Raw genomic sequence first — 8,751 nt, forward strand, 5'->3', positions numbered from 1 at the left:
ATATGATGATCAGGAAGTTTCTATACCCCAATACACAAATGCTTTAGAAGAAAACTATAATTCTGACCTCTCTCAAGCCTCACACTGGGTGCCAAAAGATGGGTTGGTTTAAAAGTAAACCAGCAGGAGAAATGAATCCCATTCAACTACCTCAAGATACATTATAGGTCAGAGTTACAATTTTCTAGATATTACAAAAAATACAATGATACAAAGAAAACTGGTTTTAACCGACTGTCCTGGTTTAGGGCAAATTTGGGAGGAAACCTCTGAATGATGTGCGTCTAGGAAACAGATTCAAGCAGTCCCTCCCCCAACTGGTTTGGGGAAAAATATTTCCTCGGAAAGAAGAGGAAAAAAACCTGTTTATTTAACAGGCAAAGCAATTACCAGCACAATAATGAACAATAATAAACAGCAAAACCTCTCGCCCCTCTAAAGAGATGACAGATTCAGAAGAGTCCTTTCCGTGGGTTGCAGCCCAGCACATTCAGTCTGTTCTCAGTCCGTTCTCAGTCCCTCCAGCGCTGGGAAATGCCACGGCCCAGGCCAGGCCTGGTGGGCCACAGGTGTGAGTCCCCGGTGCTCTTCTGGGTTTTCAGCCCAGAGCAGGTTCAAACAATGACAAGAAAAAGGGAAAAGAAAACAAAACCGCAGTCCAGGAAACTTCTTTGTCTCAGTTAGTCAGAAAAACCAACCAAAAGAAAAATGAGAGCACTCTCCCGCTGTACACTGCAGGCAACACAGTCTGTGAGAAGGATGCGGGGGAGCAGGTGCAGTCTCTGACAACAAACTCTGCACTTCTTCTCTCCCCCTTCACTCCGGGAACCAGTCATAAAGCTGCAGAACTCAATATTGAACACCAACAGAACAGACGGTTTGGGGATACAACCATCATAAAGTCACCCCAAGACACCCACAAAACCGGAGTCTAAATTTGCACACTGTTCGAAAGTTGATGGTCACAGTACCGTGGAAATTCTGGTCCTCCTTCAGATCTGTCGAGTGGTGGTGCCCAAAGTCCCCAAACCCAACGATAATGTATATGCTCAGGTTCAGGTGGGAATGCTCAGTACCTCCCTCAGGACATGGAGTTTCACAATGGAGGAAGGTAATACTTTGAGTCCTGAGATATTATGGGAGTCTTTGATGGCCTAAGTCTCTGCAGCTGCCTAGGCTCCGAGTACCATTGATTCCATTACGGCACATTAGCAGAGATGACCCCTCAGGCAGGATGGGAATGTGCTGGTACTTCCTCAGAGGGGAGATATCATGGCTGAGTCATTTGTGTCAAGAAAAAGAAACACTACCCTGCATTGCAGGGTTTGCCTCTCCTCCCTTATCTCATTTAACACCCAGCTTATAACCCCGGTGCCCCCTGTGCAGGGGGCACCTGAAGCAAGTGACCCATCATTAGTATATGAACAGGAATGACACAGAGGATGGTAAAACACACAGTTTGCTTACATGCACATAGTGCTAAACTGGAATCCTACTCCTCTTACCAGGACACTCAGGTCCAACAGGAGGTGGATGCTTCCAACACAGTGCACCATGGTGAAACCACCCTTGGAAAGCATGCCTATAGCCTCAACACACAGTATCTTCTACAGTTTCAGCAGCAGCCTCCACGGGCTTTCGGGCTTTCTCTGCATTGGTGTACCACTGCCAAAGAGCTAAGACTGCTTCCTACAAGATAGGAGAGACTGATAAGCACTTCCAGTGTCATGCTTCAAAGGAACGAGCAAATCACTATCTACCTCTGAAATGCTGTTATCTGGCTGATACATTCCACATACTTACAGTCCAGGGAGACACCGTTTGAACTTGCAGAACTACTTCCCCTCAGTAAGACGCGCAAGACTGAGGTGATATCCCCATGACAAATCTTTATTGTGCAACTGCTGCTCAAAGCTTTTATTACCTTCCACAGACACACGGAAAACAAAAAAAATTACACATCAAAAGCCACTAGAGTGATGGGCAACAGACGAAATCCATTCCGCGGCGATTTGTACACGTGTGTCAACTCTTGCAGTGCCAAAATCTTAGCCAGGCGGCCAGCCCAACTGAGGGCCACCCAGAACGGGTAGATGTATGCGATAGACAGACTGCCCACCCTCGGGCCCTTCATCCACAACCATCCGGAATCCATTGGTCAGGCCCAGGTGAGCAACACACATCTCGTCAACAATCATTACATGCCCAAGAAGCTGGGGAAGGAAGTACAAACCCATAAATAAGTAAAATAAAAAGAAAAAAGGAACACATAAAGAGGGGAGAGGGCAGGAAGGGAAGGAATGAGAGCAGAGAACCACCCATAGAACGAAGCTACCCAATTCCTAGCAATTCAACCATTGCATGTCAAATTCATGTCCATCTGACCGCTGGCAACTGAAGCTTACCAAGCAAAGCTACAAAGGCCAATCATGCACACCATAGGGGCAAAAGAGAGCTAGGCAATTTTTCTCAAGCTAGACAGCAAAGGACTACAAAACAGCCACAGAAACTGACTTTGTCTCCGGGTTAAAGCCCCCATTGTCTCTTCAGGCAACATAACCAATTCAGGTGGAAAAAAAAAAACTTTAAGCTGCCGTTTGCATAGGTTTACAAAGCCTTGAACTTAGTTTTCATAGATAAAAGCAAAGCATTCAGCATCGCTCAACCGGCTTTGTCCTTCCTTGCCCCTGACCCGCCAAAAAACCCCAAGCCCTCTTCTCCATGTTAGAAGTACTACTACTCTTACACTAAACCACGACAATCGGCACCAGACTGTGCTCCAAAACAACACTGCATTTTGCGCCAGAAGTACACACACAGGGACCAGCATTGCTTTATAGCACTGCCTTTAATCCCAAAAAGGTCAATACCATTACAAGCTAGAGGCAAAAGATGATAGCACCAGAAAACCCAAAGTAGCCTACTGTGCCCTGTCAAGGGGGAAAGAGGGGGTGGGAAAGAGTCTAGTAAATGAGGAACTATCTACAGGTACAGTTTAGCATACAGAAAACTCCCACAGTACTTACACATTCACCACAATCTCCTGCTTCAGACAACTCGATAATTGGCTCCTTAGGCATGTCTAGGAAAAGCGTCTCGTCTATAGGGGCAAAAGATTATGGAACGCACGGCACTGGAGGAAGAATAAACAGTTAAAACATAACTGGCTTCAGAGAAAGGTAAGAGCTTATGCAAATCCATCTGGCAGCTGAACTCCTACAGAAGCAGATTACCAGATACTCCAAACACAAGCCAGAATATGGGCTTATCTTGCATGATTATAATGCTTTCTATATGCAAAATACCGTCTATTTACTGAGCTCCCTCCAGAATGGGATTCCTCATGCAAGACGATGGGGGAAGTAGACAGGGCACTACTTGCAATTAAAAACCTCCAGCAAGTTTTAGTTCGGGTTTATTCTTTCCTAAGCAGATTTTCTATTGGCTGTAATCCATGCAGAGGCAGGAGACAAATGGCTTAAGTGAGTCATCAAACAGTTTAGAGAAGTGGAAGAGCACTGGCGATTCATTTCCCACAGGACAGGGAAGTCAAGCATGGAACTCACATAATGCCAAGAAGCCCCCAAAGGTATAGGATGAGTCTGTCTCCTATAATGCATGCAAATCGTATCTTCCAAAGCAGAAGGAATCCCTAACTGTTAACTTTCTGCATTTTAATAACTAAATTATATGGGATAATACCTTGAAGTTAATATCCAATAGGAAACGGCTGCATTGGTTTTCTCCCCAGTCTAAGCAGCTCACTCCAGGTCCCATTACCAACACTCGTAACCCTCGCAAGCACGCTGTTATTACGGTCTTACTTCCCCACAGAAACAAGTTCTGGAAAGGTATTGCAGCCTGCAGGAGGACCAGTTTGCAATTTATTTTTTTTTAACTAGAGAAAGCCGTAATAATCCACTTTGGGGTTTCAGAAGCAAAGCCTAATACAGTGAAGCTGCGGACCCTGTTCGATGCTCTTAGGAGACACATTGAGACCAAGTTACCGTGGGAGGTCCTTATCTACACGCGCACGCGACACGGTAGGGTGGGATGCGAGGCGAGCCGGGACAATACCAGTAACCCAGAACGCCCGCGGCAGCCGGAGGGCTGAGGTGCGGCACAGAACAAGCTTAGGGGATGGTGCAGTAGAGAACGCCGTAAGCCAGAGCGGCACCGTCCGTCCTCCGTCCCTGCATCCATTGGCAGCAGCAGAGCCGCCGCAGGCCAGGCTGCGTGCCTGGGTACCGCGCACCGAGTGTCCTCGGCTCAGATGCCCGCGAGCGCGGAATGATGGTGAGGTGAGGAGGGGGGGATAGGAACCACGCACAGAGCAAAGCCGGGGGTACCTCCTAGTCCTCGTCGCTGACGATACCAGAGATACGCCTTGCCGATAATCTTTCCGAAGACAGTAGTGGCACCACGAGGGCGAGAGGCCAGCACGCCAATACTCTCGGCAGCCAAGGACAACGCCCGTGTACGCTCCGACACTTCCTCCACTAAGCCGGGCTCTCCCTGGCGCCCATTGGCCCGACGGATCGTGGCCCGTGTTTCGATTTGCTGTCTAACCTGTCGTTTTCGCTTTCCCCCGCCCCGTTGGCCGGTCCACCCTCGTCGACCTGGAGCCCGCGGGGCGCGGAAGGATCTACCCCGTGTAGTGCTGTGACCTTGAGGGCGGCCAACGAGGTCGCAGAAGAGGCTGTAGTGGCTACAAGTACTATTTCTTGTTATTTCTTACCGCATCAAGTCCACCTCAACGGTGCCTGTTGTGACAATTGATAAAAGATTCGTGTTAATCACAAAAGCATTGGGGTTTGCATAAACCAGAATACTAAGCTCTGAAGTGAAGCATGGACACTAGATAAAGGAAATTATATGATTAAATAATTCTGTTTAAAATCACCTTGTTATGCTATATTATGTTGTATTATGTTACATTATAATATGTTATGTTTTTCAAATAAGTTGTATCGGCTACCATCTTGCAAAATCGGACTTCCCAAAAGGCCCTTCCTGCCTTTGTCTGATCAATACTGCCTATCCCAAAAACCAGAACTATACAACTTCCCTGGTGGTCATCAACAAGGACCGGATGGCTATCTGTGACTGATTATCACCCAAAGGCTTTGTGAATTTGTGTACAGCGAGAAACCACAGTATAAGAAGAGGCTGCAAACCAAGGTTCGGTGGAGCGTGGAGCGAGCGGTGACCCCTCACATTCCCCAGCGCGCTGGTTGCTCTTTCTATATTATTTAATCATATAATTTCCTTTATCTAGTGTCCATGCTTCACTTCAGAGCTTAGTATTCTGGTTTATGCAAACCCCAATGCTTTTGTGATTAACACGAATCTTTTATCAATTGTCACACCCTGCTCACTGCCCTTTTTATAGGCAGTTTCTCGTGGAGCCATGTCATGCCTACTGTGCTGGGGTACAAGTCTGAGCAAGCCCAAACATGTTAGATAGCACTTAAACAGCAGTGGCTACAAGCCCCCACCAGGTCTGGACAAGGCTCGAACATGTTCTCAGGTTACACTCCTAGCAAGCAGGTAACAGCACTAACAAGTCTGTTCCTGTTTGCACAAGCCCGCGTTTCCTTATACATAAAAAGTGGATACAATTCATAATAATAGCGGCAAAATAATTTAAAATACATAAAAACAAAAGCCAACAATTCACAGCAAAGTGAGAGGAATGTTGAATTTGTCTTTACAAATGAGTTGTGGATCTGCTTGTAGATAAGGCTAGCACTGAGAGATAAAAGAAACAATGGGATGAATTCACTAATTGATGAATGGAAAAAGATATTTGCCTTTACAAACAAACTGTAGGGCTGCTGATAAATGAAATTGGATATCGAAAGGTGAAAGAAGCAACGGGGGAAAACTATGAATTCTGTAAGAATTAAAAATTAAAAGGGAGGGTTATACATTAGAGGGGAATTTCAGGTATCAGGCGTTCCGGGAAGTCTGTGCCTCTCAAGTACCTCAGCCGATGGGGAAAGCGAGAGGGAAATGAGGCCGGGAAAATAGGATAAAAAGGAGGCTGCATCCTCCAAAAATTTGAGAGATCCCAGGGGAATGTCCCATGGCCTCTCCCTTTATTTGAATAAAGCAAAAAGGACTCCTCTGTCTCCTTTTTGGTCATAAACCTCTGGTGTTTGTGGATTAATTTTCCTGACAACTTTGGGGGCTCGTCCGGAATGTTTCCACCGTCCGGGGCGGCGGGCAGCGAGTGGAGCTGAAGGCGCCTCACCCAGTTTGGGTGATCAGCTCCCCTTGGTGCCGGCCGGTACCGGGCGATTGATTGGGTTCCCGAGACTGTCCAGGAGACAGACGAGTGGCGGACCAGGGGGGTCCGTGAAGAGTCCGCAGGGAAGGACCACTGAAAATCTCACCGGTGAGTAAAATGGGATCTTCGGGGAGTAAACCTGGGAGGGCACCCATGGTGGGTAGCAAAGGTAAAACGGGGCACCCAGAGAGGGTTGGAAAGGTGAAGCCACGAAGGGGCCCCGGCAAAAGGGATGACGATCCCATAGTACCCCCGGAGAGTCCCTTGGGGAGAATGCTGAGGTCTTGGGACAGATTGTATATTCACCCAGAAGTAACTATGGAAATGATGGTAAAATGTCGTTATTTTGTGTGGCCAGAGTATAAGTTGGCAAGGGGACTTATATGGCTACTTATGGAACAGATAAAATTCATTTGTGTCGAATTTTGTGGAGGTATTTAGAGGAGAATTGGAAAGGATGGATTGAAAGGGAATGTGGATTAATATGGGGCAGACAAGAAACAAGAGAAATGTATGTGTTAAGAAAAAAAAAGGAGAAGAGGAAAAAGAGGAAGAAGAGGAAAGTGGTGAGGATTGGGATGTTTTTCAGCACCTTCCCCCGTCTTGTCCTCCAGTGTTGCCAGCTGCAGGTCGTCTGTATCCTCAACTTCCAGAGCAAAGGGATCAGGAAAATGTTATTCCTACAGCCCCACCTGAGAAGGATAATGGTGTAGGGGGAGGGGAGCAGCATGTTGTATCACCCCCCAGAACTAGAAGAGGAACTCAGTTTAGGGCATCAGAAGCCCCCCAAGAGACAGGGGTACACCAGATGCCACTCCGTCAAGTGCCTTTGGGGGGCCAAGGGGGAGGATTTGGATTTGTAATTGTAACACTTACTACCCTTGATATAAGAGGGTTGAAAAAAGAATTACCCCCATATTTGGATGATCCCATAGGGGTGGGGGAAAGGATAGAGGAATATTTGGGAAATACGGATTATACTTGAAAGGATTGGGATTTTCTTTTGGGAATTTTGTTTGGGTCATCAGAGAAACGAATGATTTTGCAGAAAGCTCGGCAGCTGTGGGAGGATGAACATCCACAAGCAGCGGGGGAGGGGCTGGACCCAATGCACCTACGGTGGGTGATGCCATCCCCCAGGCAGACCCCCAGTGGGACCCAAATAACCAGGCCAGTCTGGCTCACCGTGATTACCGTGCTTATTTGATCAGGGCAATCAAGTTGTCAGGAAAATTAATCCACAAACACCAGAGGGTTATGACCAAAAAGGAGACAGAGGAGTCCTTTTTGCTTTATTCGAATAAAGGGACAGGCCATGGGACATTCCCCTGGGATCTCTCAAATTTTTGGAGGACGCAGCCTCCTTTTTATCCTATTTTCCCGGCCGCATTTCCCTCTCTCTTTCTCCATTGGCTGAGGTACTTGAGAGGCACAGACTTCCTGGAACGCCTGATAGCTGAAATTCCCCTCTAATGTATAACCCTCCCTTTTAATTTTTAATTCTTATAGAATTCATAGTTTTCCCCCGTTGCTTCTTTCACCTTTCGATATCCAATTTCATTTATCAGCAGCCCTACAGTTTGTTTGTAAAGGCAAATATCTTTTTCCATTCATCAATTAGTGAATTCATCCCATTGTTTCTTTTATCTCTCAGTGCTAGCCTTATCTACAGGCTGATCCACAACTCATTTGTAAAGACAAATTCAACATTCCTCTCAGGGATAGGCAACATTGATCAGACAAAGGTAGGAAGGGCTTTTTGGGAAGTCCGATTTCGCAAGCTGGTAACTGATACAACTTATTTGGAAAACATAACATAACATATAACATAACATAACATAACATATAGTGATTTAAAACAGAATGATTTAACCATATATTTTCCTCTATCTAGTGTCCATGCTTTGCTTCAGAGCTTAATATTCTGGTTTATACAAACCCTAATACTTTTTTAATTAACACGAATCTTTTATCAATTATTACATAATGAAGAATTGGATCTAAAAGAAAAATCATGTATACGGGGAGAAGGTTTGAATTTTTCACCAAGAGAGAAAATACAACATTTAAATATCTTTTAGGAAAAAACAAGCCAAACCAAGGACAGATCCATTCATGGGAAAAAATCCCTGTCAGGTGAGGCTGCAAGCAACAGAAGGTGGGGGAAGCAGGGGGGGAAGGGAGATAAGGCCACATACACCAAACCAGACTGGAAACAGAAACGAACACGCCCGAAGGGAGGGGGGAAGAGGGGGAAAAGAAGGGAAGGGGCGGCGGGAAGAGAGGTGGGAAGGGAGGCGGGGAAGAGGCGTGAACTTTACCTTGCATCCCAGCTCAGCCACACAAATAAATTTACTTTGCGCAGCACAGCACGCCTACTGGAGTCCATCGCTCCCTTCAAGTAGAGTAACCTCCACTCCCTATCTCATGCCTCTAACTCCTCCCGCGGTAGCGGGTCC

The 8,751-nt window shown here is 46.4% G+C and overlaps 1 long non-coding RNA gene across 4 annotated transcripts; it reads right to left on the reverse strand.

The window, feature by feature from the left end:
• Positions 1 to 347: 347 nt before the first annotated feature.
• LOC148220060 (uncharacterized) lies at positions 348 to 8,718 on the reverse strand. 4 transcript variants are annotated; one of them, XR_015798960.1, is made up of 3 exons: positions 4,350 to 4,360; positions 3,027 to 3,133; positions 348 to 1,689 (listed from the first exon to the last, which is right to left on the reverse strand). It is a non-coding gene; the product is annotated as an uncharacterized LOC148220060 (long non-coding RNA). The 4 variants fall into 4 exon arrangements; XR_015798959.1 differs by having other exon boundaries at positions 4,331 to 4,360; XR_015798961.1 differs by lacking the exons at positions 3,027 to 3,133; positions 4,350 to 4,360 and adding an exon at positions 8,614 to 8,718.
• Between the last annotated feature and the right edge of the window lie 33 nt (positions 8,719 to 8,751).

The sequence above is a fragment of the Sturnus vulgaris genome, chromosome W (assembly GCF_052056855.1).
Source record: "Sturnus vulgaris isolate bStuVul1 chromosome W, bStuVul1.hap1, whole genome shotgun sequence".
Lineage (NCBI taxonomy): Eukaryota > Metazoa > Chordata > Aves > Passeriformes > Sturnidae > Sturnus > Sturnus vulgaris.